We start from the raw sequence: 11,166 nt of genomic DNA on the forward strand, positions 1-11,166 counted from the left end.
AAAACCATTTATAATTGGAGGCGATTTTAACGCACACAATTTAGCATGGGGCTGCGAAGTTGATGACAGATTAGGTAAAGATCTTCTGCATGCTATAGAATACTGTAATTTAGAATATTTAAACTACGGGTCCTCCACTCTTGCTATTTCCAATAAACCTTAAGTTTCTCCGCAGCAGAAGCCACATCAAGTAGAAAACATAGAATATGGAACCTTATCAGAGCCAATTGGATGATGTATACCAGTACTTTGGAAACAATGAAAATACCATTAATCTACGAAGAATTGTTGACAAATATAAACCAGGCAACCAACGTCGCTATCCCAAAACATTTTTTCATTAAAGAAAAAAACAAAGTTCATATTTCGAAACCATGGTGGAACAATCATTGTCAGTTAGCAGCTGAAAATAGAAAACATGCGTTTATAAATTATAAACATAATCCAACGCTCCAAAACCTAATGGAGTATAAACGACTAGATGCTATTGCAAAGAAAATCTTCAAACAGAAGAAAAAGAAGAATTGGATTGATTTTTGCGAAAGCCTTAACTCAAGAACACCACTAAAAGATGTCTGGCGAAAAGTTCATTGTTTTAAAAACCGCAAACAAGCCAACAAAGTACCTATTGATCCAGAAGATAGATGGTTGCAGGAATTCCATAGAAAAATTGCCCCGGCATGGGTTCCAAATGACGACACTGTACAAGAACATATCCAAACAGTACCCCGACAAAACCACAATTTTGACGAAAATTTTCATTTATGGGAATTGCATCGATCCCTAGAACAAAGAAATAATACTTCTCCAGGTATTGACAATGTCTCATATTCGCTGTTATACAACTTACCTATAGAATATAAAATTTCACTAGTAAACATTTTCAACAATATTTGGAAAAATAAGGCACCAGTACCAAAATAGTTGGAAAGAGTACCTGGTAATTCCGATTAAAAAACCTGGCAGACCAGAACGTGATCCAAGTTCTTACCGATCTATCTTCTTGTCTTCATGTCTTTTAAAAACATTTGAAAGAATAATTAAAAATAGATTTGAACATTGACTAGAACACGATGGTATACTTCCAAGTTCCCAATATGGTTTTCGCAAGTCTAGGTCCACTCAAGACGCAACTACAGCTCTAGTTACTTCAATTCAGCTTAATTTTACATCAAATAAATCTACAGCAGCTGCGTTCCTTGACATTTCTGCTGCTTTTGATAATGTCAATTTAGACATTCTTTACCAAAAAATGTTGTATATTGGTATCCCTAGATCATTTGCTCTATTTTTAAAATCTTTATATCCTAACAGACTAACTTTTTTAAAAATGAATAATGAGGAATTTTCATACCCCCGACTAACTAATATTCCCCCACAGGGGAGTATTTTAAGCCCGATTTTATACATTCTGTACAATATAGATCTTGAAGTTAGTATACCAAACCATACAGAAATTCTTTAATATGCTGATGATGTTGTTTTATATACAGCAGGAAAATTGTTAAGTACCTGTGAGGATAATTTGAAAGTCACATTAGAAATCGTAAATCTGAGGTGTGTTACTTTTCACAAAAAACATATAGTTCCACAAGGCAATCTTAATGTGGGAACGTTTAATTTCCCTATAAAAAACTGTATTAAGTATCTTGGTACCTATCTAGATAGAAAATTGTTATGGAAAAATCACATTCATCAAATTGTTAAAAAATCAGAAAACTCAATAAACATTTTAAGAGCTTTCTGTAAAACAAATTGGGAAGCAAACCCAAATATTGCTTTGATGTTTTATCGTAACATGATCAGGCTGATTTTCGATTATAACTGTCATTTATTTTGAATCTAAACAAACTTGAAATTCAAAAAAATAAATGCTTGAGATTATGCCTAGCCTAGGTTATTTAAAATCCACTCCAGTCCAAATAATGGAAAATGAAGCGGTGGAACCTCCCTTGCATTTACGCCGCCAATTCCTTAGCGACAAATTCACAGTCCGAATTATGTCCAAAAATTGTAAATACCTTCAAGATCTTAATAAGCTATCAGTTTTAGACCTCACCCATAGGTACTGGAGAACCAAAAAAGTCTATACCTTTGGTAGAAAGCTAGCTAAGTATGGTAAAAGATAACGATATTCTCTACAAAAGCTAAATTCCGCCCTACTACGGTGAAATGGCAAAAACACTATTTTCTAGAAAGGTTAGGATATGTTACTTAAACTCACATTTACTCTTAAATATGTTTAATATAATTATTAAAGAAAAATGGACAAATTATCAGTACATTTTTACTGATGGGTCAAAAGATGCAAATGGAACGGGCTGTGCAATGATCCACGAAAATAAAAATTACCATCACCAGTATAGCTTACCCAGTGAATGCTCAATATACACAGCAGAAATTATGGCAATAATGTTTGCTCTTCAGTATGTAGTACTAAATCCGACTAGCAACTATGTTATATTACTGACAGTAAAAACGTGGTCGACAGATTTAACAACATTCAAACAGTCAAACACATAAACCACATTGAACTGAAAATTCTTAAACTTCTTTATGAAACTATACAATTAGGATTAAATGTAATAATTACATGGATCAAGAGCCATTCGGGAATAAAAGGCAATGAGATCGTTGATAATTTGGCTAAATCAGCATATATGCTTGGAGAAAAAGTTAACAGAAATTTAATTCCAGCGACAGATATTGACACCGTTAGTAGACAAAAACTTATAAATGTCTGACATTTACATTACAGAGAATGTAAGACTGGCTTAAACTTTTATCATTATAACACTAGGATACCCTCAATAAGATGGTTCTACACAGAATCTAATCGACATTTTATAAAGACCATTAATCGGCTGAGAGCAAATCATGCTCATACGCCATCTTATATGCATAGAATCGGCTTATCAAATACTCCCAATTGTACTTATGGTAAAATAGGCAATCTAACACATATTATATTAGAATGAGATTTACAAATTATTAATATAAACGAACTTTATAAGAAATTAATAAATTCTAAGTGTTGTTTTCCAACAAACCTTAATCTTTTAATATTTTCAAATAATATGGAAATTAAAATCCGTAAACTAATTTTCGAAACCTAATTCAGAATTTCGCTTTAATCTGTGCCTTCTAAGAATTGCAAGGCAAAGCAGACGTTGATAAAGATGTTATTAGAGACATGGGGAATCTAAAAATTGCATTCCACAACATATATCCTCAACTAAGCAAAATTGTTGGCGAATTGTTTTCTTGTACTCGTACAGAGTATATCTGAATAAAAAGAAAAAGACAGTTAAGATTTAATTTCACGTACAGGGTGCCTGCGCATCCGCTTATACGTATTTCGGCCTAATGTGCCTCATCAGAACGGCTTTCGCAGTCGCTCTGAACGTGAAAATAAATCTTTTCTGTATTAGGAAGCAACTCTAACATGGCTTCGTATAGACGCAAATAGCGACATCTGATCATAAAATCCGTAAACTAATTTTCAAAACCAAATTCAGAATTTCGCTTTAATCTGTGCCTTCTAAGAATTGCAAGGCAAAACAGACGTTGATAAAGATGTTATTAGAGGAAATCGTAGGCTTCCACGGCCAGAGTCAGAATTATAGTTTATTCGTCTTCCGGGTTTGGACCGTGTCATTTGTGAGTGACCCAAAAGTGGGTTCATCTCGACGTTTCGCTACAATTGTATGTAGCTTCTTCAGGAGAACAAAAAAGAAAAAGAAACAAAAAGACAGGAAGATGGGTAGTTAGCAACGGTAACTCAGTTACTCAACGCAACCAGAGGCGAATACTAACTACCAAGATGGGCATTTGGTCACAGTAACTCAACTACTCAACGCAGCCAGAGGTGAAAACCAAATGCCAGGACAGGGATTCACGTCCAACAGCTCAGAACACTAACGCGTCGAGAGGCAGGGAGTGACTCCCTGCCTCTCGACGCGTTAGTGTTCTGAGCTGTTGGACGTGAATCCCTGTCCTGGCATTTGGTTTTCACCTCTGGCTGCGTTGAGTAGTTGAGTTACTGTGACCAAATGCCCATCTTGGTAGTTAGTATTCGCCTCTGGTTGCGTTGAGTAACTGAGTTACCGTTGCTAACTACCCATCTTCCTGTCTTTTTGTTTCTTTTTCTTTTTTGTTCTCCTGAAGAAGCTACATACAATTGTAGCGAAACGTCGAGATGAACCCACTTTTGGGTCACTCACAAATGACACGGTCCAAACCCGGAAGACGAATAAACTATAATGTTATTAGAGACATGGGAAATCTAAAAATTGCATTCCACAACATATCTCCTCAACTAAGCAAAATTCTTAGCGAATTGGTTTCTTGTACTCGTACAGAGTATATCGGAATAAAAAGGAAAAGACAGTTAAGATTTGGTTTCACGTACAGGGCGCCTGCGCATCCGCTTATACGTATTTCGGCCTTCGCAATTCTGAATTTGGTTTCGAAAATTAGTTCACGGATTTTATTATCAGATGTCGCCATTTGCGTCTATACGAAGCCATGTTAGAGTTGCTTCCTAGAAGAAAGCCGTTCTGATGAGGCCTATTAGGCCGAAATACGTATAAGCGGATGCGCAGTCGCCCTGTACGTGAAATCAAATCTTAACTGTCTTTTCCTTTTTAATATGGAAATTCTTCATTGCATTTACAAACATGTTAAAATATGTAAATATGTAAATAAAGTTGTAAATAGTATATAGGCACAATCTGTTAATATGGTTTGAAAAAAAAATAAAAAAAAGTATACCACAAATTAAAAAAAAACATAAAAGAATTAAGAAAATAGAAATAGAACAAAAAACAAAAAAACAAAAAAGCAAAAAAACAAAAAAAAATATATCAAAACAAAATTGTAAATAAAAATATATGTATCTATAAAAATATTAGGTATATGTAGTACTAACATTGATAACTGATAACAAGAAAATTTTGACTATGAATCTGCAATCAATAATAATTAAAATTCAGTCGATTTTAACAATAAACATAAACAAGTCTGGCTAATTGGCTCTGCCAAAGCCATTTTTCAGAAAAAAAAAAACTTTATCACAAATATTTTCTATAACCAACCACCTAAGAGAAGTGTCAAATGTAGAGAACAATGATTTGATTTTAACGTTGGTACGAAATTTAATACTTGAAGATATTTAATCGATTGCTATCACAGAGATACTAGTACGAGTTTTAGGAAGATTTAATTTATCTAGAAAACTTGAATTTATGAAATGTTTTTGACTTCTACTATTGAGAATAACTTTGCAAACATGAACTATTTTACTCTAAAACTCTACCTATCAAAGGCTTGCATTTTTACTGCCGACAACACCTATATTGTATGTGCTAGTATATTTCGAACGCGAAATTTGTGTATATAGAATATACACAGGAATATAAACAATATTTGAAAGAATTGCTTTCACGTCCGACATGCAAAAAATTCAAATATGAAGAACGTTTTTAAACTTTTTAAATGTATGAATACAACATTGAGTTTAAGAAATTCTCACAAGTATATATTTCATGTTTACCTTTTACATAAGAATACGAAAGATTAATTTGTGACGAAAGAACGAGTTTTGGCAATTTAGAATTCAAGAAAGAAGAAAAATGATGTGATTTGGATGCGGAATGCTTCATAGGACCTATAGATTATTCTATTCTTTTTTTTTAGACATTGGCCTTGTAATTAAGAAATACCATGCAGTATTTAAGTGAAAATGTATTTTTCTTGCATTTTACCATTATTTGCAGTATCTTTATCGAGTTTATCTAGCACTACACATTAGAGCATCCCATTGTTCTAATAGCTGATCTAGAGATTGTAGAAAACGCAAATTACTGGTGTTAATATCTACTAAATAACGAAGACAAGTAGTATAAAGAAGAAGTCTTTGATTAGTTTGATATTAAAAATGGATTTGATGTAATTATGATGTGATATGATTATGTAATTATAATACTTACTTTATTTTCAAACGTAGCCAAAGGAAGATCTCAAGCCGCTTTAAAATTTGAACTACTAACTGTTAAAGAACTAGTGACTTTCTCTGCGCTTCTAGAGATGTGATTAAAAAAAAGATATTTCTAAATTTCATTAATATTACTATTTTAAATTTATTATTAAATTGACTAAGTTACGAAAACCTTACCATTGTTTATAGTTTCCAGGAAACTATTCTCTGTTCACAAATTGTTGAGAGCACGAAATATGCCTTAAACTCATAAAACGGTCGTAAATCATAGGCGTTCCTAAGGTGTTTATTTATTAAATAATAATATAATGTTTTAATACAAATTTTACAAGAAGTTAAAGACGACCCGGATTTGCGTTATATCGGACGAACTAAATTGTGGCAAGTTTTAAAAGAATTAAATTTCCGGTAGGAGAAATCAGACCGAAAATCACTTTTGATTGACCGGGAGGAGAAGATGATATTGGAGAAGAAATTATCTAAGATTCATACGAAAATTCCGGGCTGAAGAAAGGCCCATCTTCTACCAGGATGACACGTGGGTAAACTCAGGTCATACTCTAAAAACAATTTCGTCAGATAAAAATATATTAAGCTCCAGGCAAGCTTTTATGGAAGGTTGGGCTACTGGTATCTCCCCACCTTCTGGTAAAGGCAGTAGATTATTAATTTCTCACATTGGCAGTGAAAAAGGATTTGTTAAGCATGGTTTGTTGGAACTTCATTCCAAAAGCACAAAAGACTATTACGAGGAGATGACAGCTGATGTTTTCGAAGAGTATTTTGAGCAAATGATTGAACACATACCACCAAATTCAATTATAGTATTAGATAATGCACCTTATCATTCACGACTAGTAAAAAGACTTCTAACGAATGCGTGGAAGAAACAGGATAAATCTTGACTGGCTGCGGAATAAGTATCTGCCTTATGAAGGTGGAATGGTAAAAGCAGAACTTTTAAAAATTGCCGGCAACACAAATTAAAGTTCAAGAAATACGTAGTTGACAAAATGGCGAAAAGGCGAAACATCACAGTCTTTAGACTTCCACCCTACCACTGCGAAATAAATCCAATTGAACTCATTTGGGCACAAATGAAAAGTTATGTGGCTAGAAAAAATACGTCATATAAAATACAAGCTGTACGTGAATTGTTATACGAGTCTTTATAACATATTACAAAACAAAACTGGAAAGATGCAGTAAGACATGTAATAGAAGAAGAACAAAAAATGTGGGATCTTTATAACATAATTGATGCGACCGTAGAGATTATTAACCTAATTATTAACCCTCAAGACGACTCGGATTCCGAAGTTGATCCTATTTATTTTGAATTTGAATAGTTTTCTAATCGTAATTATATAAGGTAAGTAATAGTAGTTGTAATCGTAAGGTATTAAAGGGAAAAGGAGCAAAATGTCCCCTGTCAAAATCTTCAATGTGTTTTAAATGTATCCATTTTTTTTTCAAATCCTGAGAAAACTAAAAAGCATTTTTGAAAAATTTAAAGGCAGAATGAAATATTTTTTAGAATAAATAAAAAGTTTCTTTTGCATGCAATATTTTCAATTAAAAATTATACCTACTATATTTTCTCTTTTATTTTCACCCCTGTTACATAACATTTTTCCTTTTCCTTTTTCCTTTTTCCTTTTTCCTTTTTCCTTAATTAAATAAATATATCTTTTACAAATGGTAAGAAACTTTTTATTTTTGAATAAAATAAATAAGTTTTATTAAAAAATACAATTTACATAAGTACAATTTAAAAAATATATTTATTTAGTTCAAATAAATGTTCAAATATACTCTACGACACCGGTCGTTCATTTCTAACCATTCAAAATACCCTCGTAATAGGATTATAAGGTATTGTATTCCTTCAGATATAAGGTGGGTTAGTCGAAAACGTCTTAAACCGTCAGTTTTAGGTTGGTTTTTACTATCATATCGTATTACCTATCCTCTCTTTATTTCAGTTTTCTAATTAGGGTTAAACTTGTAGTGAGCTATCAACAAATTGTGAACCGTGTATAGAAGCCAAAGAGCAGAAAGTGAGATTCCTAATGCATTTGTACGATGCCTGAGAAGTAAAATTTGAGATAGAAACAGAAGTAATACAAGACTTTAAAATGTAAACCATTATTTATTTCCTTCTTTGTTGTTTCATCTAGAGTGGCCTTAATTGGTAGCAGCTTGTAACTCAGTAACAGATGTAACTCAGTAACTTAAAATTATATATTATTAAAATTATGCACCCTGTATAATCAACAGAGAAAACTGTTAACATTAATTAATAGAACTAGAGAAAATTTAATTTAGTATTCTAAATTATTTAATTTGTTAGTATTTTGTAATATCTAGGAGAAATTTAATTCGATATCACACAGATAAAGATAACAATATGTCTTATATTATCAGATAAATAAACAAAAATGATGAAAGCAGTTAAACAAATTTAAACTCATTGGCTTTGCAAATAATAAGTGATTGGTCCAGTTGACCAAGAGAATGGCGGTTAAGTTTGAGCGACGTGCGAAAAGGTAGAACAAAGATGCTAAATAACGAATCGGTCGATAGCCAACTAGACAGATATGAAAAAAAAAATGACACTGTAATTCTTTTTAATGTTTAATGTAACAAAGGTAATCTCAAAGGGTATCTTTGACGAAAAGAAGAAATGACGCTCTCCAAACCGCCGCTATATTGATGAGATTCTCTACAGTGCTATGATTCGGAATGTGTTATTGGGTTGTAATAAAATTTTAGATTTGCCTGGAATTGCACATATTTCTCTACAAAAGTGGTGTTCTAATTCTGATCGTTTTCCAAAAAGTATCCCTTCTCTCTCTTAAAACTCATCATATGTTATAGACCCGGAACAAGGATCGTCTACCAAGTTATTTGGATGTGGCTGGAATGTTTTATAAAGTTTATTTGTACAGTACCAAGATTGTGTGTGTTATCTAGTGAAATAGCAAAGTGAACATGTATCAAGTCAAAATCGAATTCAGCTTTTGGCATAAATGCAGTCATTACTCTTACATTGATATGGAAGTCTAGTCCGACACCTCGAATTATATAACACATACATGTAACCTGTTTTTAATTAAAAACTAGAATGAGCGTTTAAAAATGTATGCATTATAGACTTAAAAGTAATTAGTAATATTTCATGCATATACCTTTTCCAGTAAACTTCATGCTAACATTGAATGCGTTGTATTAGAATAGACAGTTAAAAATAGCAGTAACAGCCATACTAAATTATTCGTGTTTATACCAAAGAAATAATTACTGCCGTCTGGGATGATTCCTAAGATAATATTTCATTTATTTTTTAGTACTCTTCATTAAAGGAAAACAATAATAGTTTCTACACTTTAGCACAGCGGGATGTCCTTTAAATGAGAAATTACATGGAAATAAATATGGTGGTGTCATAATGTTTAATCTATGATTTATGTCGCATTGTGATGTTAAACTGCCAGCTTATGTTTCATTAGTGACCAATTATGTATGCAGATGCAATACCCTTTGTCTTTGACTTTTATCGTTGAACCTGACCATTTAGGAAAAAAATACCAAGTTATTGTTAAACGAATAGGCCGCAATATTAATTTTTTTAAATAATTTTAAGTTTATTGATTTGTATGCCTCTCGGTATTGTCTTATCCCACTCTTTTATGGACGCTAGCAATTATATATATATATATATATATATATATATATATATATATATATATATATATATATATATATATATATATATATATATATATATATATATGTATATATATGTATATATATACGTATACATATATAAGGCTGGATTTATTTTTATTGGGTTTTTTCACGACATTTTAATTGTAATAATTTATTATTATCTCTGGTGTATTTTTTTATAATGCAGACTAGTTCGCTTCTGAGGTTAAAATCGACTTTTAATTATATGTAAGATCGCTCAGAAGATCGTATACTAGTTCGCTCAAGCGTATGAAGTATTTGTCTAATAAGTTCTAGGAAAATTAATATCAGCACAATTGGTGCTGTGGCTTTTGTATTATATATAGACATTTTCTAAATTATTAATTGTTACGTATTAATATACGAGACAGCAGAATAGGATTATTTCGATTATAATTACTTCATTTTTCTCCCTATTTTGCCCCTATGGTCTAAAATAGAACAATTCACATCCTTATCAAGAAAAGACTTCCTGTCATTAATAACATTCTTATTTGACAGCAGATATTTTTTGTTTTTGTGATAAATTCTATAAACAAATATTTGGAACAACAATGATATACTATTAACCCTATTTTAGCAACAATTATCCTATACCATTTATTAGAAATCTTTAAATTGCCGTTTTCACTAGCATTTATTTATAAATTTGTTGATTTTGTTGATGACATAATATGTAGTGTACCATTCAACCATATTCAGACAGTACAAACGATATTTAATTCACTTTATCAAACTATTCAATTCACTGTCGAGTATGAAAATGAAACTAGTACATATTTTTTAGATACCAAAGTCATAAAAACAAATGACAACAGAAACAGATTAGATTGGTATCAAAAAGATACTGCATCCGGCAGATTTATAAATTATTATTCTAATTCTAGAAATCAAAAATTCAACACATTATTTTATCTATGAAAAATCGTGTAACGACAATCTGTGATCGGAGTTTCTTAGTTGTCAATTTAAAGAAACTATTTGAAATGTTTTTAAACAATGGCTACCTATAATAAAACATATATTAAAAAAACTTATTTATAAGACCCATTTTTACAATAGAGCTTTATTAAATGATCCACAACCAGTTTCATACAAAAAAATACCTTCCATAAAAAATTTAACAGACCAAATTGTCCCACTTGTCAAAACATTTCATTTAAATACAATCCACTTCTAAATTTAATATAATTTACCGAATAAATTGCAGTCAATGTCAAAGTTGTTATATTGGTCAAAGTCAACAGTGGCTTAAACAACGTGTCACTCCACACAAAAGTGACTGTAACATACGAAAAAACTATTGTACCTTAGTGGTCCTCCACTTGAAGACAGGACAAAATTTTGACTTTAATAATGTCAAAATCTTGCACAAGTTGATAATTATAAAAATCGACTTTTCTTTGAACCGGTAC

The sequence above is a fragment of the Diabrotica undecimpunctata genome, chromosome 5 (genome assembly GCF_040954645.1).
Source record: "Diabrotica undecimpunctata isolate CICGRU chromosome 5, icDiaUnde3, whole genome shotgun sequence".
NCBI lineage: Eukaryota > Metazoa > Arthropoda > Insecta > Coleoptera > Chrysomelidae > Diabrotica > Diabrotica undecimpunctata.